We start from the raw sequence: 25,637 nt of genomic DNA on the forward strand, positions 1-25,637 counted from the left end.
AATTAAACCAAGTTCATCTCGTGCACTTTAAAATGAAAAGAGCATTTTTCGCCTATAACTGTTGTGGTTCAAGCATTTCTTCGATTACCAGAGAGAGAGAGAGAGAAAAGAGAGAGAGAGAGAGAGAGAGAGAGAGAGAGAGAGAGAGAGAGAGAGAGAGAGAGAGAGAGAGAGAGAGAGAGAGAGAGAGAGTTGGACATAAGACATTATTATTATTATTATTATTATTATTATTATTATTATTATTATTATTACAATTATTATTATTATAAAAAAAAGGAGATTTGGATACCAACAATATATCATGTGATTTCAGACACTTCGATTCCACACAAGAACCTCCACCTCCACCTCACCCACTCCCGTTCGTCCACCACAGACAGTATAAGAGGAACGGTTAAATGGAACTTCGCACATTACCATCAGATTTCCCACTCGTTTTGTATTCTGAGCAAACGGGCAACGACATAACTTGCTTCCCTCATTTATATCCCAGTAAGTATACGGCTTTGATTTCCGCACGAGTCAATCCATCTCATAAAGAAAAAAAAAAAAACTCAAGGAAGAAAAAAAATAATCAAAACCGGGTACAGCAATGCGAGGAAAAGATGCACTGTTTTTCTTCCAGTTTTCGACCTGTGACGGCAGGTTATATTTCATCATGTCATTTATTTATTAGGTTATGTTAGGTTACTCATTTTTTTATGTTGTCTGTGCAAGAAATTCGTCATTTCAGTCTACCATTTCGGTGTTGATTCTCATATATCTTAAAATAAAAGTAACGCACGGGAAATTTAAATAAAGACAAAAGCATATTATATAAATGAATAAAGTGCACAATAAGCATATGAAACTAATTTCCGCATTTTTGCCGCAGCTAAAAGAATAAGTCCCCGTTTCATTATTTCCACAGAGGATGAGCCTCCGCGTCCTTTTCTTTTTGCTCTGCTCAGAGGAACCGGATTGCAATTCGTTAAGAGCAAATCCTTCCTCGCCTTCCCCCTCCCCCGCCCTTCCTGGCACGGCCGTAATCCTCTAACATGGGATCATGAGACTAAATGTATTCGGCTCGATGATACTTGCCGGGGAAGGACGACTGCAATAAACGTTCGGGTCTTTTGTCAACAGAGTAAAACCAACGTTTGATCCCGCGGGAAAAGGCACGAGGACAAACGTTTGACCTTACGGCAAAAGGCTCTGGGCCGACTCTCAGCCAGACTCAAAAAGCGATGAACAAATTCGCCGGCAAAAGGGCAACGCTAAAAGCCAAGTCTCCAGCGTACTTGAGAAGCGGAAATGAAATTCTGGGCATTATGTAAAATAGAAAAAGTTAATTAGGGTAAATGCTTAGCAGAAAAATGTCTTATAGAGATCTTCCCCACATAGAGAGAGAGAGAGGGCGGCAAATAGACTCCCGCAGCACCCAGAGCATCGCTGAAAAAGATGAAATTAGCATTGGGGTGAAAAATATTTTGCGCTCGTCAACCCTGGAGCTGATCTAAGACATCATCATAAGACCTCCAGGAACAATGCCGTGAGGGAGAGTTCTTATCATCACTGCAGCTTTAACGTGTTCAGCACAACTGCAAGACTAGTCAACGTGGCCCTAAATTGACCCGTGGCATCAATTAACCTCAGGGCCAGGCACTCCAAGGCCCTGCAACACGTGCGGCGCCAACATACAACGCCAGTTTTTATGCACCAATATTTTTCACACACGAGCACAAAAAAAAAAAAAAGTTAAAACAAAAATCCTTATTATTGGAATTTCTATGCTGTTTTCCTTCAAAACAGATATTTATTATAAGCTGTTGTTACGACGTACGAACTAATTCAAGCTCCCACCTTTAGAAAAAAAAAAAAAAAATAAGACGCTCCATATCAGCTGAACCTCAATAGTCGTGCTAAATTCCACTCGCACTGAGAACGAAACGGACTTTCTAAGCAGCGACAAAACTGGCGTCTGGGAAAAAAATAAATAAAATATAAAAATAAAAAAGGAGAACGAGTTAGAGGGGAATAAAAAGCATTGCCTGAAGCTTGATGCAGGAGTAGTGAGAAGAACAGCGTCCCGAGAAACGGTGGAACAGAGGAATAACACCACCACTGCTGTGCCTGACGGAGTGTTGCATTGACTCGTGGCTAACCTTGCTGGACTCCGACTCTAGAAGCAACGACAATCTGTCTTTCCCTTTGCTTTGCTTGTCTATCCTTGTGTTTGCGTGTGTGCCTCTAAGTGTGTGTGTGTGTGTGTGTGTGTGTGTGTGTGTGTGTGTGTGTGTGTGTGTGTGAACGGGGTGTCCCCTGCAGAACTGTTTTTAAAAAAGCCTGCCAAGCGTCAACGGTACCTGTTTAGCCAAGCTTTTCCCTCCCTCTTCATTATCCTTCCCCACTCGTCTTTAAATATAGTAACTTGTATTGTAACTTGCTAAATATCAGCAGCAGTAACAGTAATGTCTTCATCAGCTTTCCAGTCTTAATAATAAACTTCAAATAATATTGAATCTTGACAAATATTATAATGATAATTTTATATTACTTTCTAAAAATCATCAAAAACTGCAAGTACTTGAAGCGATGTGGTGAGGCCAGCGGGATGACAAGTACGAGGGGTGGCGGGCAGGGCAGGCAGGTGACGGCGGCGGTGAGGTCACGCTCAGGGGGCGGCGGACACCTCGGAGGGGCGGGTCATCTCTCGTCCCCCGTCCCTCGTGCCCCTCCCGGCGTCACGTCAACCCACAAAACTCCCCCGTACTTTTCTGTGACGTTCTTCCTCTTTTTTTTTTGTCCCTCATGAAATATTCCAGAAAGTGTCTCGTCATACCCAGACAAAAAGATTATTTGGGGAAAAATTGAGTAGGTGACAAACGGTGGGCGTCAAGTACAATGGAGGAAAATGTTTTTTTTCTGAATTTTCCATTAACTACTTGGACAGCTTTTCGTGACTCTTAGCTTGAAGAAAGCCTACCTGATGCCTTCAACGTACACACGACAGCCATGACAGCCGCGGCGGCCCTGCAGGCTATTTCGTCACCTATTGTGGGCCAGAGGTTACCCATCACACGGCAAGCGGCCAAGCCTTAATAGGGAGACGTGCAGGTCACTGCGTCAGGGGATACACGATATTTATCACTCCACCCTCCACCTGACGCGGCCGATCAAGAATAGATAATAATCAAAGTGATCGCACGACAGCTATGAAATGAATAAAGTGGAATGCATGACAGAAGGTATTCACAATTTTTAGCTACAGGATGAAGTCAGAACACAACGGCGGGTTAAGTGAAGGAGTGACCAAATATAACTTTTCACTCAGGTTGTAAAATACGTAACGGTGAAGTAATAAGTGTCGAGATCCACTATTGTATTATCAGATTTTATTACGATTTTGATGTACCCTTTCTTTAATAGATCCTGATATTGCTAATCAAACACTTTAACTACATGTGGATTTTCTTCAAATTACTTTACTTATTTTCAAGAACATTGGTCGAGCATTTTTTTTTTCAGGTAACTGTCTTGTATCTGTCAATACTTCGTGATCTACCATGTAAAGGAAAGTATGCCTGTAACAAACTTGGCTGTTCCCTCGTTTCTACCAGCTATTTCATCAACGCCATTGCAGATACCTCACTTTTTCCCCCTTGCATCGCCTTCATCCTATCAACATGCTTTCCTACGCTATTAACTTTTTCTTCTTTCCACTAGCCGTGTCATGTCATCCCTCAGAATATCCGTGAGATAGTTGTGATTACCTTTAGAAAGTTGCTACACTATCCTCCCACGCCCTCTCCTCTCTCCTTAGCCTGTGCGCCCACTGCTCCTCCCTCGCATTATCTGCTTCATCCTCTGGAGCGAGACACTCTGCATTCACACTTCCACCATTCACTATCATTTACTTATTGGTACTTGTTATTATTAAAACATTCACTACATATAGTTTAATGCATATATTTATATTTACAATCGCGAGTATGATCATCGTTCCTATAAGATGTTTAATAACTTCTTAGGATGAAATAAAATGATCAATTTTACTATTGTTATCCGTAAGTCCCCCCCGCAACAGTTCTCTCTTGGCACTCATATCATCCTCGTGTCCACATTTTTCACCACGGACGCCCAAGTCATGGCACAGCCACGTTTGACCCATATCATCAGCTGTCATTCTCCCCCACCGGCTTCTTATCTCGAAGGCAGAGCAATACTCGTAAAAACACTCATGGAGCTCCAGTTATTGGTGTTTATCATGCAATAAAGGTTAAGATTATCAAGCAACAGTATAACGTCTATGTTGGTTGCTGCTTACATGTATGTATGTATGTGTGTGTGTGTGTGTGTGTGTGTGTGTGTGTGTGTGTGTGTAAAAAAAATGCATGCAAGCCACTCTCGGTAACGAAAACGAATGTAAACAGGTAGGGCATGTTTATCACAGCGATTTCCAGTCAGAAAGTGAGACAGCAACCACGTGTGGAGAGAGGGATTCCTGAGGTGGCTGAGGCAGGGTGGTGGTTGTGATGGTAGTGGTGGTGGAGGGGGGGAGGGGAGGACAAGGCTGGCGCTGTGCATAGCGTTGCGAGACGCTGCTGAGAAACTCGTGTCGTATCAGTGTTATCAGTCGTGGTTGTCTGTGTGCCCTTTGTTATCACCGCTCTATTACGTCGCAAACACACGCACACATTCACACACACACACGAGCACACGCAAGCACAAGCAGTCACACACACACACACACACACACACACACACACACACACACACACACACACACACACACACACACACACACACACACACACACACACCACCCTCTCACTCCCCAAATTTTCGTGTTACTAAGGCTCCTCTTTCAGTTCAAAGTGTGAAATTAAACATATATACAAAAGTCTCGCTACTTGTATATCGTGACCTATTTCCCTTCCACGTAACACAATCATTACAACTACTATGAATTTTCTTACAATATTACTACCTAAAAAAACTACATACTAACAGAGAATTACTTTATGACAGGTAATATATATGCCTAAGTTACCCATTGAAATCCATATATCAGCAAAAAATCCTAGAATTGATTTCACTCGTCAGCCTTCATTTGTTGCTCTCTTTTTTTTTGTTTTTTTGTTAAGAAGATCCGCCACTAGGAGCCACGTGTCTACATCCATAATTAACTCATCAGATATTCATAAATCCCAGGCAGGTGGTTTGGAATGAGGTTCTTTTGGGCCACCGAGCACCATGATTCTTGCAGCGGGCGAGTCAACATGCTTCCCACCTCAGACAGGACACGACGATGAGGAGGAGGAAGAGGAGAAGAAATAAAAGGCAAAGGAAGAGAAGGATAAGAAAATATAAAGTAGGGAAAGAAAAAAATAAGGAAATGGGGTGCATGGAAAGGAAAGGAGAATGAACAGATGAAGGTGAATGAAGAAAAGGACAAGGTGATAAGATGGTGTAAAAAGAAAAAAAAAGGTATGGAGGGAACTGTGGGGAGGGAGGGGTTATAAAATGAGAGGAAGGAAAAGGAGAATGAACAGGAAGAGTTGAAGGAAGAGAGGGAAAAGAGTATAAGATGCATGAAGGATAGATAAAAAAAATTGAAAAGGAGTTGAAGTGGGTGGATGCAGGAAAGGGGAAAGGGAGAAGGAATAGAAAGTAAAGGAAGAGAAGAATGAGAAAAAAAAATGTAAGGAAACAAGAATGGCTGGATGGATGGAAAAAGGGAAGAAAGAAGAGGATAATAAAAGGGAAAAGTACAAAGAGCAAAGGGAGAAGAAAAAAAAATGGAAGAAAGAGAAGAAGAGAAAGAGGAAGAAGAGATGAAGCTTAAAGAATATGAAAATAAGGAAGGGAAAGATGAAAATAGTCACAAGAAGGAAAATGAAAAGGAAGAAGAGGAAGAAAAAAACAGAGATGAAGACTGGAAAGGAATAGAGAAGAATGATTGCATGGATGAAAACAGGGAAAAGGAAAGAGAGGCGAAGGTGCAAGAACACGAAGATGAGGATAATGGCTGGGTAGATGGATGGACGCAGGGAGGAAAGGCGAGAGGGAGAGAGGAAGGGAGGGGAAAGCTATTTTGTTTACTTCGTGATGTTCAGCTGGCGGTGGACGGACGCAACATAGCTGACCTTTAGGATGCCAGGCCGCCTAATCAATTGAACACATGCACAACACACGTGAAGCATGACGCCCTCAGTACACGCCACCGTAACACCACTGGCAGATAGCGGAAAGCGCCTCTATCTCCTATGATCATTGTTCTATTTTCTGGCTAAGCAAATAAACACTCGTATAGAATTGGGTTGCTTACACGAAGCAGTAACCATGATACGTAGTGCAAATAGAGCGGGAACGTGAAGCAAGAATGCCATATTAAAAAAAAAGACACGTGGAAGGATGGAATATATAAGGAAGTTCTGAGGTAAAGACGATATAGAAAACACTCGTACATAAAGTAAAATAGGTGCATAAAAGAGAGGAAGAGAAAAGACAAATTGACCAAACTCTCTTCTTCCCTTCCCTCATTCTTCTCCTACTCTTCCACCACCACCACCACCACCACCACCACCACCAACAGCAGCACCACCTCCTCCTCCTCCTCCCCTCCTTGCTAACCCCCACCTAATCCTGCACTCTCCTGGGTCACATCCTTCACCACCTGCCCTGACAGCCGCCCTACAAGCACCGTCACCCCAGCTACAGCGACGCCCTTCGGTCAGCGTGTTCTAAGGATCAATTCCGAGGGCGTGAAAGGTGATCCCAGATTTTTTCCCCGTTCCAAGAGGCACGGACATAAACACAGTGTACATTATATACTCGGGCAGTAGTTTAACGAGATAGGAAGGGGCAAGGCAAGGGAGGCAAGATGTGGCCAGTGTTTCGACTCTCTCTCTCTCTCTCTCTCTCTCTCTCTCTCTCTCTCTCTCTCTCTCTCTCTCTCTCTCTCTTCGTTTTCCTATCTCAAAATGGGATAATGATTACCTCAGTGTGTGTGTGTGTGTGTGTGTGTGTGTGTGTGTGTGTGTGTGTGTGTGTGTGTGTGTGTGTGTGTGTGTGTGTGTGTGTGTGTGTGTGTGTGTGTGTGTGTGTAAGTGTAGGAGTGTATGTAAGTGTAGGTGTGTGTCCGTTTCTCCGCTCACTGCCTGATGGTGTGAGAGAGAGAGAGAGAGAGAGAGAGAGAGAGAGAGAGAGAGAGAGAGAGAGAGAGAGAGAGAGAGAGAGAGAGAGAGAGAGAGAGAGAGAGAGAGAGAGGAAAAAAGCAGGAGGTGGTAGGGAGGTAGGAAGGGAGGGGAATGAGTTGACAGCTGACGTGGAGGGAGGCTGAAGAGGGAAGACGTGATGACGAGCGTTTGCATTACAGTCGGCAGTGATAAAATAAATAACAACCAATATGCAAAAGGAGAGAGAGGGAAAAGAAAAAAAAGTATGAGAAGCAAAGGGAATGGAAATCTCTAATGTAAGAAATAAAAGAAAAAGCAACGTACTGATGGACAAAATTGTGGCGCGCGCGCACACACACACACACACACACACACACACACACACACACGTCTCTCTCTCTCTCTCTCTCTCTCTCTCTCTCTCTCTCTCTCTCTCTCTCTCTCTCTCTCTCTCTCTCACGCGGGAATTGACACTGCTTCCCTCGCAGGGTAAATGCCTGTGGTCGTGTGAACAATGCACAAATATGCTTGCCGCCGTTCAATAAATGTTCAAACTTTACAAATCGGATCAACTCCTGCAATATTTTGTACCGATTAAAAAACAGCAAATCGTGGAAGAATTCATTCACCAGAGCACTTTTATTTTATTATTTTTATCCGTTGGTGTCAATTACTTGGCGCGGGTGATTGTGTGCAAGGATTAAAAAAATAAACGGATTTAGATTATAAAGTAATCCCGTATTTCAACATGAGTCGGACTGGATGAGGATTGAGCTGATGACATTTTTTTTTTTTATAAATAGTTTTTCCCCCTTGATGCTTAACCGTGTTCCCATATCAACAAATACTTTTATTTATTTTTACAGCTTGAATTCAGGGAAAAAATGCCGGGGTGTCGGTGATGCTATGCCTTGGCCTCGCCGCCAGCTCACCCCCACCAGGGAGGGACAGGCACACCCCGACCAGCCTGCATCCCCCACTCTCCCCCCAGCCTGCCTGCCTGCTCCAAGACACCCGTCCGAGTCTCCTCATATTACCAACAGAGACAGACAAGTGACCCTTCCACCTTATCTCTCGGGTTGAAAGCAACGGTGTAGCATTACTACCAAAGAATGCTTCTCTAAAAAGAATAAATAAATAAAAAAAAAAGTCACAAGCCGAGAGGTTAAGAGAGCAGAGAGGCCACGCTCGCCGACCAATCGCTGCCTCCCTCCGCACGCTACTCTGGCCCTTGCGGCGGGACGGCGGTGGGCCGCTGCCGGCCAGGCGTGACGACCGCCCAACAAACTGGCGGAATACCGTAATAGAATTAGCATGATTCACTTTGGCCGGGTGAGGATGGGCGTTTACATGTGCCTGTGCATGATGCTATTGTGGCGTGGAGCAGCGCGCGCTAATGCTCTTCACTGCTCTCTACGCTTTTTGTCGTCGCATAAATGATGCTTTGTTGCTGTAAATTGCTTTTATTCTCTACTCGTTGTCCACGGGGTATTTAAACTCTAGAATAAAGGTACTTGCTTACATGGTGAATACGTATTCAAGTTTCCTCGGCGGCAGCTTAAATAGGTCAGGCGTATCTGGCCTTGCGTCTCCCATGCACGGGGCGGAGGATGGGATACAGTATAGGGATATAAAAAAAGAATGTTACACAGACAATACCAGCATCCAATATTTGCCTTCAAGCTCTCCCCCACGTGTTGGCATCCCTGACACTCTCTCCTGCACCGGCCCGCCACAAACATGTTTAAATTTCCACTACTACAACTGCTTGCCTGCTGCCGCCCTGCACCATTCCTCTCTCACGTACAAAGGGCCGCTGTCAATTGTGCATTAATCCTCCAGTCATCAAAATAGTACCGATTAGAGGTACAAAAAAAAAAAGTTTGTTATTCAGAACTTCCCGTAAGCGTCGAAGGTTTCCGCTGCTCCTGTTCCCGCCGTTAGCTCCGGCAAATGTAGGTTGACGCAGTTAATAAGTGAGCGTGGACGTGCAGCAAACCCCATCAAACAAGGAGTGTCAGGGGTGGAGGCCGCCCGACCCCTCCTTTCACTGTGACTATGGTCCTCCCTTTTCCTTCCCTCCCCTCACCTTTCCCCTCCCCGGCCTGCCTGACGGCCTTCTGCCCCGACAACCCACAATAGCTGTCCGGGCGGTCAGGCTGCATCAAGGGTGACAAAGTATTAAAGAGATTTTGCCGTATTTTGTGGAGTTTCTGTTACCACTTGGCGAGGAGGGGAACGGTGGCACAACACTTCTTTATTTTCTGGTTATTTTATACAACAAATAGCCTTTATTTCTATACACATGTACTTTTGCATTTTGTGTGCATTTTTATCTGCTATTCAGTTTTTTTTAAAAAGGATAGCAGTTGGTGTTAGGACTGTGGGAGCTACATTTCAATCGTGCTCTACTGGGATCTGAGGCTTGACACAGCTTTTAAAATTTTTCACTCAAATTTGTTGTGTATTCAAACCTGCCTGGACGATTTGCTGGTCCTGTGTGTATGAAACAAAAGGGAAGGCAAGGAATTCTGTTATTTCTTTTATCTTTACTTCAAATAATCTCATAATGTACAGATAAAACAGAATAAAGTTATTGTCATGAGACTCACGCGCAATATATATAATGTCATCCATGCCTCCGTTACTGGTCTCAGGCATCTCAGAATCGCAGCCACATTACCGCAGTCAACGCCCCAAACTGCCTTCCCGGAGCCGGCCTCGTCCTCATACCGCTCCTCGGATTACTTCATCGCTTGAACATCAACTCGATGAAATACAAGCCTCGTTCTGTAGGCTTCCCCGCCTCGCCACTCATCTTAAATCCCTCCTAAAGACCAAAGGGGATGGAACGCTAAACAAATACGCTTCGTTTCTTTATTAAAAGCAATTCAAGAGTCATAACATTTTGGGCATTTGTAGAGCAATACATTCACAATGGGCACACTGTAGGAGTAAACTTCATTCCTTTGCAATAAACTGTTTGACGAGAAACGACAGCATTATGAAAGAGTTGGTTGTTTATTGTGGTTAATCTCTCCTTCCCTCTTCCTGCTGCAGCGGCGGATCGCATTACCACTGCTGAGGCAACCATCGCCAAGTATGGTGATGTGGAAGCACCAGACACAGAACACGCCATTCTTGGTCACGAAATTAAAGAAACGCATACTCGTGCATTAACACTAGATAGAACTTATATAGCAGGGGCGTCGCTCTCTTACTGACACTGGACAAGGGGATATTTATAAATCTGAAGAAGGAAGAGACTGATTAAATTATGTTGCTTTTTCCTATTCTGGTGCATATCTTTCTACACTTGTTATAACCAAGGATACCGACTTCTAAGTATCTGTAAGCATTAAAAGATTAAATTACGATAATATTATAGCAATTACGCATCTCTCTCTCTCTCTCTCTCTCTCTCTCTCTCTCTCTCTCTCTCTCTCTCTCTCTCTCTCTCTCTCTCTCTCTCTCTCTCTCTCTCTCTCTCTTCCACACACGAGTCACTTAGATTTGTGTGTTTGTTTGCTTGTCAAGTTTGCTCCAAGTTGACATGGCCATACTCTCCTCCCCCTCGACGTCCAGCTCCCAGCGTGTAGACTAAGACAGCCAGCAACATATTGAGACTTAAAGGTGCAGTACGTGCTAATAAAAAGAAGCATGATGTAATGAGGTAAACATGCACAAAATAAGTACACACCCAAAAATGCACCAGTCTCGAGATTAAAGACGTTCTCCTGTACTTGATTTTTACTAAGAGAGAGAGAGAGAGAGAGAGAGAGAGAGAGAGAGAGAGAGAGAGAGAGAGAGAGAGAGAGAGAGAGAGAGAGAGTAACGAAATTCGGATTTGGTAGCAGCGTCGCTCGCCTGCACCACCACCACCACCACCACCACCACCACGCCTCTCCTGCACCGGCTTGTTACCTTGCCTCAACAGTTAATTAGCATACGTCATTCATGCCCCCAACAGATCCAGGTAAGACATGAAAAAAAATGTACACAAATTCGGGGATTAAATCATATTCTCTGACAACCTTCGGTCCGTCACAGCCTCACTTCAATGCCAATCCTGGGTTGGAAGCCGTCATGGAAATGCTATTTTTCCATCTCTTTTTTTCCCTCCCCGTCAGATATAAGAGTGCACCAATGCAGGCCTAAGACTCTAAATATTTAACGCGTGCCGGTGTGGTAAGTGGCGGGAAACAGCAGTGCATTGACCTGAGACAATGTGAGAGGGCGGAAAGTGTGTGTGTTTTGCTTGAGTACTTTGCTGAGTGGCTTCTTCTTGTCTTTTTTTCATATATTAAATGCTGCGTACCACAACGCCGCCTACACTTGTTGCTTTCTTTTCCTCATTTAGTCTCATTTTATATTCATCTTGTTTTGTTTCTCCCTCTCCTCCTAAATTTACCCAGTGACTACATCGCCAATTTAGAGGAGGATATTTGCAAGAACGATAAAATGCAATTTCACGACTATTTCCTCGGCAATTTTATCCTCGGTGCTCTCTTAAGGGCTCTTAATTCTGCACAAAGAGAGGCAACGATGTACCCATGAAAATACTGCAATATGAGGAGAGATTAGATGTGGCTAATTCAGAGTGGTGTTTCTATTAATTTACGATTAACTGCATTATTTTAGTGTGATATATAGTGAAGATCTAGGATTTTTACATAGAGAAAGGACTGACTGGTACGTCCTTAATGCATAAAGGAGACAGCACCTACTCCCACCTTCATCTTTCAGCTTCCAGTCTGCATTAGTACGAATACCATCATCTAGTCATTCCCAGCAGGTATGCTTCATACAGGGACTGCCATGTGTAGGCTTGACGGCTTCTTGCAGCTTCCTTTACTTTTTTTTATGTTCTTACGTTCTTATATCAGATCTCAGCGCCGCCACACCACACCTGCTCGCCTCACAAGACTCCCACAACAAGCTTTTGAATACCACGAAGTCTTAGTAGTTCAGTGACGTTTCAAGTCCAGACAGGTCATATTGCTCTTTCTTCGGGAGGTTTCTTGAGGGTGTCGCCACCAATCACGCTGACCAAGGAATCGCCGTGTAGGGAAGGAAGGGTGACGGCCACTCCACGCCAGGGTAAGTTGACTGTTCTGCTCTGGTGACCCGCTGTGTGTATGTACTGTACCTTCCCTCGTGTGTGTGTGTGTGTGTGTGTGTGTGTGTGTGTGTGTGTGTGTGTGTGTGTGTGTGTGTGTGTGTGTGTGTGTGTGTGTGTGTGTGTGTGTGTCTACTCGCATTCAGACCTCCGTGAAGATTTTTTAAAATATTTTATAACACAACTATAAAGCAATTCAATAAATGAGGATAGAATGTCACCTCCCTTGACAACTAGATAGATAAATAGATATGTACACAGATACGAAGATAGATGGATAGATAGATAGATGGGCAGGCAATAAATGCATACACAGAAAGACTGATGAGAGCATATATAGGTCCATACGCATATTCTAATGAAGATGGTGATCATAGCAAGTAAAAATGTTGTGTAGGCGAGAGGAGTACTGATAAGGGATGAGGCTAAATGTGGAAGGGAAATAGATACCAACTGACTAGGCTGATTATGACTGATAGGGAGTGATAGCAGACCAGAGAGTGCACCGAGGAAGGCAGAATATGATGCACGAGGTGAACTGAGCAACACAGCGTGAAGAAAACGAAGGTAGACAGGTGAAAAACAACAGAGAATGAAAAGGAGGGTAGGCATGAAAGGGAAAATAAAGATGCCAGAGGAGAATACGAAGAAAGGAGAGGGAAGAGAGAGGGAAAGGACACGGGGGGAAGGGAGGCACGGAGGGAAAAGGGGGAGCTGCTGAGACAGGTGAGGTGGGGCAAGGGGGGGGGTGTGAGGCAAAAATGAAGGACCATACTTGAGTGAACAATCAAGTGGGCTGGCTGTCGTGGCTCCAGTCCGTGTGAAAGTTTGCCCACCTGTCATGACCTCGACATTTTTCGCCCCCAACAATTAAGGGCGAAATTTAGGAAACCTCGACAGTGTTTACCTCAAGACATCGAGGTATTAAAGAAAAATAGAGTGGAAGAGTTGACGGGTTACTCTGCCTGCCTTCCTAACACCAGCAGAAGGAGCAGCAGCAGCAGCAGCAGGACACGTATGGTATCTACAGAAGGTCTGGTCTGACTAACACACGCGGAGCTTAAATGAGGTGGGAGAATTATTGCGCAGAAATTTAATCAAAACACACTTTCAAAATTACTGACCAGTCTTTTTCTTTCTACCCATTGCGGTCGGAGGCACACCTTTCAGTCTGTCCGTCTGTCTGTCTAGCCCACTTCTCTTTTTTTTCCGTTTGTCAGTCTCTCTCTCTCTCTCTCTCTCTCTCTCTCTCTCTCTCTCTCTCTCTCTCTCTCTCTCTCTCTCTCTCTCTCTCTCTCTCTGCTTAATAGGGATATTACATGAAGTTGCTGCAAAATATATCTTAATGCCTTTGTAAACAGAATCATCCACGTAGAACAAAAAGAATGATAATTAAATTCAGATCCAGTATACTATTTAATCAGCTTACTTTCCCTTCTAATAACTTTATACATCTACTGCCTCATACAACTATATTACACACAAATATCCTTGAGGCCAGACTACTACAATACTCATTTGATGAACACTGAGGGAGAACTTTGTTGCCTTATTATTGCCTGACGTCCCTAAGGTAGTCCCAGCCACTCCTGTACTTGGACAAGGAGGCGGCGGAGGGTGACTGGGCGCCGCGCGTGGACCCGATGGTAAAGTTTGCATTTCATTACCACGCATAGAAGAATAGAGTGGCTGAGGGTGTGGCTCTCCGTAGACTTAAGGTATTGTTATTACTGTTATTATTTTCAGTAGTAGTAGTAGTAGTAGTAGTAGCAGTAGTAATAGTAGTAGTAGTAGTAGTAGTAGTAGTAGTAGTAGTAGTAGTAGTAGTAGTAGTAGTAGTAATAATAATAATAGTAGTAATAGGTAGTATTAGTAGTAGTGAAATCTATATTCTGGGAAAGGAAAATTCAATAGTTTAGTACCTTCATGTCCTGGGAAATTAAATAAGTTAGTGAGTAGTAGTAGTAGTAGTAGTAGTAGTAGTAGTAGTGGTAGTAGTAGTAGCAGCAACAGTAGCAGCAACAGTAGTAGTAGTAGTAGTAGTAGTAGTAGTAGTAGTAGTAGTAGTAGTAGCAGTAATAAAATATCTAATCTAGGAAAGGGAAATTCATCAGTTTAGTACCTCCATGTCTTGAGAAATGAGACAAGCAGACGTAACAACAGTGTGGGCTGCTGGACGATGAAAAGGAAAGGATAAGCGAAGGAAACGCAAATTTCAGTGCATTTCAGACTCCACGTGGTGCCCTTGCGTGATTTTTTCGTTACTGGCCATCGTCTCTCTCTCTCTCTCTCTCTCTCTCTCTCTCTCTCTCTCTCTCTCTCTCTCTCTCTCTCTCTCTCTCGACACTTTCCCTCCCTCCGTCCCTCCCTCGCGCCACGTCGATGCGGCACCACGCCCCCTCCGGAGCTTTTACCCAGATTGGCTCTCTGCGACACACCCTAATAAAAATATATATGACAGGATGATGAGAGTCTCCCGTTGTCGCCTCCATACTCTCTCTCTCTCTCTCTCTCTCTCTCTCTCTCTCTCTCTCCTCTCTCTCTCTCTCTCTCTCTCTCTCTCTCTCTCTCTCTCTCTCTCTCTCTCAAGGTGTCCAAAGTCAAAATTCCATAGGTTAAACCAGATTAATGTTTGTTGTGGTAGAGGTGTGACTAATATTTGTGGTGGAGGTAGTGGTGGTGGTGGTGGTGATGATGCGGGGAGGATAAAGGAAGGAAGGTAAGGGTGGGAGGAAGGGCAGAAGGGGAGAGGGAAGGACACGTTTGGGGGGAGAGAGGGAGGGAAAGGATGCTGCAATTCTCATATACACATTTTCGTGGGAATTTAGTCGTCCTATTTATTTGTTTGGGCTCTCCCCTCGAGGCAGCGAAGGGCTAAAAGAATCATGGCGGACACACAGGAGACCGATTTCGATACATAAATCGCCCCGTGATCTCAAAATTGTTACCGTTTATTTATTTACCGTTTCAGTTTTCATACTCACTCGCTCGCTAACCTTCTCTTATTGAAATATCACTCGCTAACTCCTGCATAATTTTGTTCTCTCGTTGAAATAATACACACTGGGTTTTGCATAATTTCATCATCATCGTCTTTCTTCGTTAAAAAGAATAATACGAGAACTCCATTTTCTCTTTTGATCTGAATATGCAGAAAGTGAAGCGTAGTGTGTGTGTGTGTGTGTGTGTGTGTGTGTGTGTGTGTGTGTGTGTGTGTGTGTGTGTGTGTGTGTGTGTGTGTGTGTGTGTGTGTGTGTGTGTGTGTGTGTGTGTGTGTGTGTGTGTGTGTGTTTGTTAAGACGAAAAATCTTTTAACTAATGCAACTTTTCATGATAATTTCTATTATACCAAAGCTTATGCGATATTCGTCAGTTATTTGTGCAACAGGTAAGCGAACACGTAGTACAAATGGGAAATATTCGCGATAATCATAACAAGGAAGCAGAGGCGGACTCGAGACATTCTTATCTTCCTTTTCTTTCCTCCAAAGGACATGATCATCCCTGGACAAAGTGGAGGAACATGCATTAAACCACTTTTTGCATTTGCCGCAATTTTCATCACCTTGACCTTTCAGCCTCTGATTGCTGGAGACTTCTTACCCCGCAGCACAAGGGCGCCTGTCACATCCGGGTTTCTTGAGCTTCTGTGCTTCAGGTTTTCCAAGATATAGTATCGATATTTTCTTCCCAGTGTGTAAAGGAAGATGCACATGTGGACAGACTGTATCTAGCCAGGCAGAGATTAGAGAGTGACTGGTGTTTCAAGGGGTTATTACTAAACCACTCCAGAAACTAGGGATTTTAACTCATATTCCTATTCCAAAGGCAAAAAACATGCACATCATCAGCATTTCACTATACTTAAGCCAGTATTATTACGAGTATATAACCTAGTCCACGAAGAGCCTTGCAGGGTGAGAAATTGTAGCACTTATTCAGGAACTCCTAAGGGTGGTTGTACCTTGCAGACTGTGAGAGGAAGGGAAAAGGTTCACTTGATAATCTAACCCTCAAGCTGGACTTCCTCTACCTTCCTGCGTTGTGAGGACTGATCAGTTAAATGTTCATCCCCTGACACTCATCCTTGTAGAAGAGCCAACATACGAATACAAGGGAGAGGGACAGGATGGAAAGGATGAGGAAGAGACACCACGACCGACTGTGACTCACTCGAGAAACTAAAACAACAAAATAACAAGAAGAACCTTTGGAAAATAATCAAGCATGAAAGCAAAGGGAATAGGTTAAATACATATAAAAGAGAAAAGGACTGAGAAATAGATGGAGAGAGGGAAGGAGGAAGGGGAGGGGCGGATACCTAGCTCCAGGGAAAACAAGAGACCGTCTCCCTGCATACAAGATGGGGTCTCCACTTTTCTAGGAGCACCCTGACCTGGAAAGGATGGGAGGGAGGAATGGAGGGGAGGAGAAACAGAGGAAAAATAATTAAGTTTGGGTACAAAGAACACACAAAAGAAACTCGGAAAACGCAAGGAATACGAAACAAACGAGAAATACGAATAAGAATTTTAATTTAAAAGTAAAGTAAGACTTGAAAAGGAAAGTTTGGGTAACGTAAAAAGGTGCGACATGTGCATGAAAGAAGTAGTAATGAAAAGAATTTTATCAAATAAAAAGCAATGAATGAAAATGGAAGCATTTAGAACTAAATAAAAATACACTAATAGGTGTGAAACAAGATTAAAGAGACTGTGGGTAAAGGAAAGAGAGGAAGCAGGCGAAAGGGATGGAAGACAAGGAGGGCAGGCGAAGTGAAAGAAAGGAGAACGAATGGTTGGAAGAAGGGAGAGGAAAGAAAAGGAGGAAGGAAAGGAGAGAAGAGAAGATAGATTCATACCGACGAAAGAAGGAAAAAAACGACATAAAAACTACGGGATAATTTGCTGTTGGTGTCGGTGTCGTCTTGTACAGATCTCCGAGGCGTTAATTCCTATAATTTGCCACAGCTCCATTTAGTATCAACGAGGCCTGTGACAGCTCCTCCCGGCCTCGGCTTTGCAGGCTTCTATAAGTGACCGCACGAGAGGCGCTAAAAGACCCTGACGACAAGTAACAAGCAGCCCGGATCTTACTCTCGCGTGACCTCTGCACATCCTTCACCGGCGGACAATATAAGTAACACCCTAAGGCTCCCTGTCAGAGATACGGCCCGCGACTCCCTGGACACCTTGGTACTCATTACATGCCGCCTGACTTATGAAGGAAGGCAAAAGAGCAAACTAAGCTGTTCATTCGACATGAGAATGCTTACAAGGCAAAAGTCGTTTTGCGATTCATACTCAGTCATACAAAATGCAAAAGCACTCAGGAAAATTAATAAATGTTGCAGGTGTAACATGTCTGGATAACACTCGATCTCAGAAAATGCCTAAACTGGTGATGAATGATGGATAAATGATACTTAGATCTTACTTTCCAAGATATGTAGAGACGTAGTCCAAGTTTCGAGCTTCACAAAGATTTTAGCGCTTCATAGTCACCTAATTTCAGCTTTAAACACACAGATTGCACCAAACGTCTTCCCTGAAGAGATCTCAGAACCCCAGCAGATATTCACTGCTCAAGACGATGTCACAGAGCGAAGGGCGAGAGAGAAAACGATTTTATAAAGGTAAACAAACAACATCCACCACGCGGGCCACTGTGGTTCACGACTCACCTAATGCACATTTCTCTCATCTAAAACACTTGTAATGCAGGGGTGTGAGCGGCCAACCATCGCCTCGCTGACGGCCAGAGTAACCAAGCCTTGTAATCAGCGGTGATGTATTGCCGGGGTAAGGCTCCCCATCCCTCCTTCCTCCCACACCCACTAACTACCACCCTCACGCCCTTTTTTATGTGGCGGCCAGGACCAAGGGCGTGCAGAGGGAAGAAGGGAGGGAAGGGTGCTGGCAAAGAGATGTGACGGAGGGGGTGTGAGAATATGTCGGTTTGGGAGCGAGAGGGTATAGGGTTAAGAGGAGAGGGAAGGGAGGGTGCGGGAGGAAGAGGATGAAGGGTTTGTTAAAAAGAGAGGACGAGGAGACGACTCGAGTCTTAAGGGAAGTCATGGGATGCAGGAATATGTGAGTGTGAGATAACAGCCAGCTGCTCTCTGCATGCACACACACACACACACACACACACACACACACACACACACACACACATATTATATATATATATATATATATATATATATATATATATATATATATATATATATATATATATATATATATATATATATATATATATATATATATATATATATATATATATATATATATCATATATATATATATATATATATCCTACTTTTTCTTTATGCAATATTTCATTGGATGGTATGATAATTACGTCTGCAGCCTTGTGCAGACCACTTAATACCGTACACAAAGCTCACCAGTATTTCACTACTTGAAAAATGAATATCCCTGACAGAATGAAGATAAAAGAGAGATAAGTGCAAGTCATCACCCGATGGGGAAAAAGTAACAATTATCCCTCAAATTGCTGTTATCAGCCAGGAGTTACCAGCTGCGACAAGCTCTAATTTGCTGCGGAACTAACTAGAAGGTAATTACCAATAGTCGGTTGGGACAATACGTCTCCCCTAACTAACCATAAATGACTTAATTTGTGACAAGTCATTCGTGCGGGGCAAGATAAGTGGAAGCAACCTGACTGCAGTGCTAATTAAGCCCCAATATATCCTTCAAAGACGTCAGGTGAGAAAATTGAGTCGTAAACAGGTAACAAAAAAGTGAGAGATAAGAGGGAAAAAAAGCACACTATTTGTCATCTTTCTTAACTCGCTAAACACGGAGGCGAGACACAGGTAATGGCAGGGCGGCCAGTGCTCCTCCCCAGGAAATGATCCCGCAGACAATGATGAACAGGTCCATCCGTGCCGTGTTGGCTCACGTTTTAACTGATCTAACCTTTCAATTAACAATTATCGCCTACACTAACGCAAGCTTCTACCACTGCAAAGAACTGGAGTGAAGACGAGGCGGCGGAGGAGAGTCGGGGCTACACAGACGGAGGTGTGAGAGAAATGCGTGGCTGTGGTTGGCGGGGTGGGGGTGAAGGAACGAGGAAAATTGGGGTGCGATTAGATTTGTTTATCCTGCCACGTCAAGGTGTTATTACTGCGTCCCGCGTGTGTGTGTGTGTGTGTGTGTGTGTGTGTGTGTGTGTGTGTGTGTGTGTGTGTGTGTGTGTGTGTGTGTGTGTGTGCATTCATTCCTCTTCTTTCACTCATTCACATGTTATTGTTTGTCGCGTATCATCCATTGTTTTATCTAATCTACATTTCATTCCTTTACTCAGTGGCTGCCATCATCAATCCACGCATATTCATTACGTCACTTCCCAACAACACACACACACACACACACACACACACACACACACACACACACACACACACACACACAAGCCTTTTTACCTGATGGCAAGAACTGATTAATTTGCAGATAAATCGGTGATGCACATTATCTGGATTAGGTGCTGTTTGATATTATATGAGGTTAATCATCATCTGACATTATATTATTAAAACTGGTTATAGAGAATCAATTACCGAGCAACCAGCGTAAGCAATAGGCATTTCCCACCACGGTAGGGAGGCTTAGGGAACTGTACCTATAATTCTAAACTCCCTTGCTCTTCATACTAAACAAAAGATACTATTTTTTTATCGCTTCTTTGTACTGTGTTTACGTGCTGACTAATTATCATCATTCAACTGTTTCATATCATTACAAGTGCATCGTTCATGCTTCTATCTTTAGTTCTTGATATATATATATATATATATATATATATATATATATATATATATATATATATATATATATATATATATATATATATATATATATATATATATATATATATATATATATATATATATATATATATATATATATATATATATATATATATATATATATATATATATATATATATATATATATATATATATATATTGCAGTTGGGCTTTCAGTCACATGCCATCCTCATAAGTTTTCCCTCTAGTAGCGCCTCATTCTCGTTAACTAAAGCGTGCAGTGGTGCCCCGCTGCTAATCATGCAACAGAGACCATTTATAAAAGGCAAACATATCTGTTCGCTATCTCCCACCAACACGTCTCCCTCGCTGCACCAACATCCCGCCACTGCATCTCACATTACGCGCTCAATCTGAGCTCAACCATCACGACCTCAGCTGCTCGTCCCTGCCTGCCTCCCTCCCTCCCTCCTCGTCCTCACAGTAGTACGAATTTCCACCTGATTGATGTTCCCCCTGATAAAGAACTTCTAAATCTGCTCGACACCTCCGGCTCTCTTCCCTTCATCCCTCCCACTCCGGTAGAGCAACAGCCTTTATTACTACGTGTTACAACCAATCCCGGGACCCCCAAAGCCACCCACTACACCCACCAGCTGAGCCTGAGCCGACCAGAGCCAGGAGCCGCCAGCCATATGAAATCCACGGCGGGAGGGGCGGGGACAGCTGCATTCCTGGGCCGCATAGACAGCGGAAAATCTACGCTGAACCTGGGATGATGACGGACTCGACGCTTCACTTCTGCCTAATTTACTTTGTCCCTCACTCATCCCGGATTGTTCCCCGCGCCCGCGTTAATACCTGGCTGCAGTCCGTGACAAAAACACGCTTGCCGCACTTTTGCCACTTATTCATTTGTGTTTTTTTCCATACTATTTTATAGCGGGTTTGTGTAGTGAGTGCGTCACTACTCTACTTCACGGCCGGGGCAAAAATGAGCCGTTTCGCCAGCAGATTTAAGTGATTTAATTGATATACTGATTGCATTTTTTTCCCTCTTCCTATCTTTTATATATTTCCGCTATTTGGTGTAACTTGCGTTCGCTTTTTTATTTTATTTTATTTTATTTTATTTGTTTTTTTATTAAGGAGGTCCTTTTAGTTATTCTCTCTCTCTCTCTCTCTCTCTCTCTCTCTCTCTCTCTCTCTCTCTCTCTCTCTCTCTATCGCACAGCATCACCGTCACACCACTAACATTACCATCACTATCATGACACCCACTAAAACCACCATCATCATCATTTTTATGTATCCACCACCATCACCATCATCTCACACTCCCCTTCACTACTACGATAATCACCACACACAACAACGCCACTATCACCATCACCATAACAGCGGAGAAAAACAAGTTATCACCACCATCGTCAGCACCGCCACTTTAACTATTGCTATCGTCATCAAAAAATTAAGATTCTGCTTACTGTGCCATCACCATCAAGTATACTCGTTGTGTTGCGGTCGTGAGAGAGAGAGAGAGAGAGAGAGAGAGAGAGAGAGAGAGAGAGAGAGAGAGAGAGAGAGAGAGAGAGAGAGAGAGAGAGAGAATGAAATAGCTAAAAGATAACTAACAGCGAGGTAGACAGACGGAAGGGTGGAGCGGGGTGGGTGTCAGGTAGACGATAAAAAGTCGGGGAGGGAATAAACAATTTACAGGATAGAAGACATATAACCGAGACAATAAAAATGCACTATTAAGATGAAAGAATAATGGAATAATGTTTTGTCGCCTGTGTCACCCACCGGAGGTCCCGCCCACAGCCGCCAGCCAGGCACCGGTGGAGGGGACTCGCGCCTCCAGCCACCCAAGGGTCGGCATGACTTTCATAAGTTACAGGAAGACTGGACACCTGAGCTTCCTTTTCTCGAGTGGGGAGAGAGAGAGAGAGAGAGAGAGAGAGAGAGAGAGAGAGAGAGAGAGAGAGAGAGAGAGAGAGAGAGAGAGAGAGAGAGAGAGAGAGAGAGAGAGAGAGAAATGTTTATTATGTTTCTCTCTCTCTCTCTCTCTCTCTCTCTCTCTCTCTCTCTCTCTCTCTCTCTCTCTCTCTCTCTCTCTCTCTCTCTCTCTCTTTCAGACGTCAGTCATGGTGAAAATCCATGTAATTCATACACACAATATACAGGAAATCCTCCCTATTTTCTTAACTTTGTTTTTGCAACTCTTAGCGATACAAAAAAAAAAAAAAAAAAAAAAAGATGCTTTGACCTCGCGCTACGAGTGAATATGCACAACCTTTCCTACGTGACGTGGTCCATACGCAGTTGTAATTGCTGTAAATATCGGCCTCACTCGGGGGAAAAAGTAAATGGTCATCTCGGAGGGCTGAATGTTAAATGCATACTTGTTCAAAAATCGGTCTTAAAAATTTAAAACCTTTTTGCACATGAAACATCTCCAGCCAATGCCACACTTCTGCATGTTTAAAACTCCCGTGTTGACAAGGGCTCCGCATACAAAGCCTTTTCTCCTACAGCGGGACTAGGGCCAATCAGCGCCAGGCACGCTCAATAGCTGGCCAATCAGCAGGAGGCTTCAGGTCAGTACAAGACCCCCAACCTACGGCTGCTGAAGCCCTTGCAGCCTGTCCCCTGCTGAATAAATCCTTTAACACGTCTCTTTCTGCAATAAGGCAGCCAAGACCCGGTCGATACTCAAGCGGTAGTCGTAAGCAATGGCCGCTAAGCCCCTGATCTAACCAAGCTATCAATTTGATTACTAAACTGGATCATTAAGTGGATTATGGAGTCGACGGCTAGTTAGGCAAAGTTTGGCGGGCGGCCTCCGGAGGTAAGGAGCACCACGCGAAAATACATTTTTCAGAATACATTTGTCAACTAAAACAACACTGCTTACATGAAGAGCTTTTGTTTCGCGAAAGGAGAAGGAAAGATACAACTGATACATAAATGAGAAAGAAATACAGAGGTGCTAGCTTGGCAAATGACTGGGAAAAAATGTGAAAAGTAATCCAGGGGGAGGATGTCGGAGTGAGGGATGGGAAAGGGCGTGACAGTGGGCGGGGCACGACACAGGGAGGGTGGAAGGCGATTAAGTAGATGAAATATGCTGAAGTGTGGCGCCCGTGCAGGGAGTGGAAGGTGTTGTAGGCGGGGATCGCTATAACTCATCCATCGGAGTAAAAAAAAAAAAAAAAATACTCGCGTAAAACTGAATAAAAAAAGTAACAAGGTGTCAGTCAGATAAAGAAAATTCTTCGATAGAGATATCAAAAGAAGGATAGTAGCGAAAATGAAGATGCTTTAAACGCGTTATAATGAACATCCTTAAAAAGATACATGACGGATACAAAAACGAGTCATAAAGGAGACAATACAGCAAAGGTTACCACTACAAAGTAATCGTAAAAAAAGGAAAGGGTTTACAAAGTACTTAACTGGCCACGCCGTCATACTGGCGGCAGGAACTGACTGACCGAACCAGACGTGTCCTCCTCACTTACCTGGGAAGCAAAAAGAAAAATATCTTAGTATCACAAAAAGCAGGGAAATATCACACTAATAAGACTTACCCGAGTGAATAAAAAAGAAGAAAAAACCTGCACTTCTTCTTACAAGCGATCATAAAACAAAAGAGAAAGTAAAGAAATTATTTTGTATCAACACAAATAAAATATAATGAAATAAAATTATAATAATAATAATAATAATAGATAATGATAATAATAATAATAATAATAATAATAATAAAAATAATAATAATAATAATAATAATAATGATAACAAGACAGTTTACAGGAAGAATCTGTAAAAAATATTCCCATCCTTTTCCAAAGTCATGAATAATAAAAGAAATAATAATAGTCTGTACTATATAAATGGAAGCAACAATATAATTTGATGGCAGACGTAAAAGACAATTAAGAGGGACAAGTGGCGGAGCTGCGAACACTTTCTCCTTCTCCGGAAACTTTCATCTTCCCGCGAAGTAAGAAAGAAGAAAGAAGAAAGAAAGGACATCTTTAAATAACTGACTTTTTCCACTTTTTTCCTTTTTACTTGGTTCTTTTCGTGTGTGTGAGACAAGTTGCATAAATTATTTACTATTGTTATTATTAAAGTTATTATTAACATTATTATTATTATTATCATTATTATTATTATTATTATTATCATTATTATTATTATTATCATCATTATTACCACGTACTTGTTAACTAAACAATTTTAGTTTTTGTTACAAATATAAATGCCAATAAATCTTTATATAAATGCTCTCTCTCTCTCTCTCTCTCTCTCTCTCTCTCTCTCTCTCTCTCTCTCTCTCTCTCTCTCTCTCTCTCTCTCTCTCTCTCTCTCTCTCTCTTTTCCATCATATTATTATAAGTTATGTAACATGTTATAAGCTATGAAGTAAACACATCATACAGGGGAATTAGGAGCAATGAAAAAAAAACTTAATTGACAGAAATAATATGCAGAGAAAGAACAATCTATTGGAGATAAAAACTATAAAACTATGAAATATTTCAGAATAATATAAAAACATATTTGTTTGTTACATTTCCAATTGTCCCTGGGAGTGCCTCAAGCAACCGTGTGACAACAATGGCGAGGTGTCACAGAGAGCGACATTGCATTACGCTTCGGAACAAAGTTTTTTTTTTTTTTGTGCGAGTGGTGTTCCCCATCCCAAGAACTGCACTGAGAGGAACTCCACGTTACTGGAAACAATGCACATTAACTCAGTGATGAACATTTATATCAACACCAAGTTTATCATCTCATTAGCTATATTTGAACCATAGATTGACCAGAAAAAAATAATGAAGGTGTGTAGGAAGAAAGTACAGTGGTATTTCCACAAGGACGCACACACGCCACTCTGAGTCAAATTGTAGCAAGGCTTTGCTTGATGGAGTAAAGTGTGCAATTCAATGAGAAACATTGCTTACGTACTTCTAAAAATATCTTGTACTACCAGTAGTGGTAATAATATTAGTAGTAGCAGTATTATTAGTAGCATTGCAGCATTGTAGGAAGCATTCTCTTTCAAGAGTAAAATAATTCAAGGAGAAACATCTAATTCCTAAAAGGATATATATATATATATATATATATATATATATATATATATATATATATATATATATATATATATATATATATATATATATATATATATATATATATATATATATATATATATATATATATATATATATATATATATATATATATATATATATATATATATATATATATATATATATATATATATATAAAGTTTGAAAATACTTATCTAATTTTTCATTGTTCTTTTCATATTTCATTATATTATATAAAACATTTATCCATTAACTTACTCTAATTATTCAGCGAAACATACAGTTCATTACTTACACCTCAATTTATCTCGTACGTATATGTATTTATGTCAGTATTCATGTCATTTGCATGAGCCATCGCTAGGGATGAATATAATACTGCGAATGTAGCACGCCGGTCACAAAGACTCCCTGTCTATCTG

General features: G+C 42.4%; 1 protein-coding gene across 1 annotated transcript in view; it reads right to left on the reverse strand.

The window, feature by feature from the left end:
* Positions 1-25,637, reverse strand: part of LOC135105496 (WAS/WASL-interacting protein family member 1-like) — a 197,824-nt gene that overhangs the window by 167,821 nt on the left and 4,366 nt on the right. The gene's annotated exons all lie outside the window — the stretch shown is intronic.

The sequence above is a fragment of the Scylla paramamosain genome, chromosome 12 (assembly GCF_035594125.1).
Source record: "Scylla paramamosain isolate STU-SP2022 chromosome 12, ASM3559412v1, whole genome shotgun sequence".
Taxonomy (NCBI): domain Eukaryota; kingdom Metazoa; phylum Arthropoda; class Malacostraca; order Decapoda; family Portunidae; genus Scylla; species Scylla paramamosain.